Here is an 831-nt window from a genome sequence, read left to right on the forward strand (position 1 = left end):
ATGTGGATATCTGGACTCACCAGCTCTGGCTGCTGGAGCGAGCTGGGATCAGCTCCACCAGGAATAAGGTAGCATGGCCCCAGGGCCAAGCTCTGCCGACCTGGGAGTGGTGACCAAGGTGAGCATCCCTAGTAAGCAGAGACTGGTGTCACTGCTGGAAGGGCCTGCCCTGATGTAGAGTCATAGTTATGGTTAGAAAAGACCTTGAAGATCATCAAGCCCAACCACTGTATCTCGAAGGCTGTATGTCCTGCTGGGGCTGTAGCTGGGCTTGACTGAGCTTTGCCTTCACCCATTTTTATCACTCTCTTTTTTGAGCTGCACGTGTTGGGCAATCACAAGCCAGGCATAAAGGCATGGCTCACACTTACACGTGAAGCCAGCCGGACCCTGAATGCTCTTGAGAAATGCCAGCAATGGCATCAGCTCCCTGCCTGCGTATCCCTGCTTCTGCTGCCCCATGTCCCACCTCGGGGCAGCCACCGGTCACATTAGGCCCTGCTTGAGCTGTAGCCCTCAACTGCAGATGAGCGGTCTGGAGTCCTGGTGGTTATTTTGGGGGGAGGATGCCATCTGGCTGCCTGATACCGCCTGCTTTCACCTTGGCATGAGTAGCTGGCAACCGGCCCCACCGCTCAGCATCGAGCCAGGGGGCTGCTGTCTGGGCTTGCCAGCCCACAGCTCTTCAAGAGGTTTTGTGGCGCCTGGGCCAGTTTAAAGCTGCCCTCTAGGAACAGGAGGCCTTTTTCCCAAGGCAAAAGACCTCGGACACAGCCTGTGTCCAGGCATTGCTGATCTCTGTCCCGGTTGTGTGTACAGGTGTGTCTTTCC

Source organism: Mesitornis unicolor, unplaced genomic scaffold (genome assembly GCF_000695765.1).
Source record: "Mesitornis unicolor isolate BGI_N332 unplaced genomic scaffold, ASM69576v1 scaffold10559, whole genome shotgun sequence".
Taxonomy (NCBI): Eukaryota; Metazoa; Chordata; class Aves; order Mesitornithiformes; family Mesitornithidae; genus Mesitornis; species Mesitornis unicolor.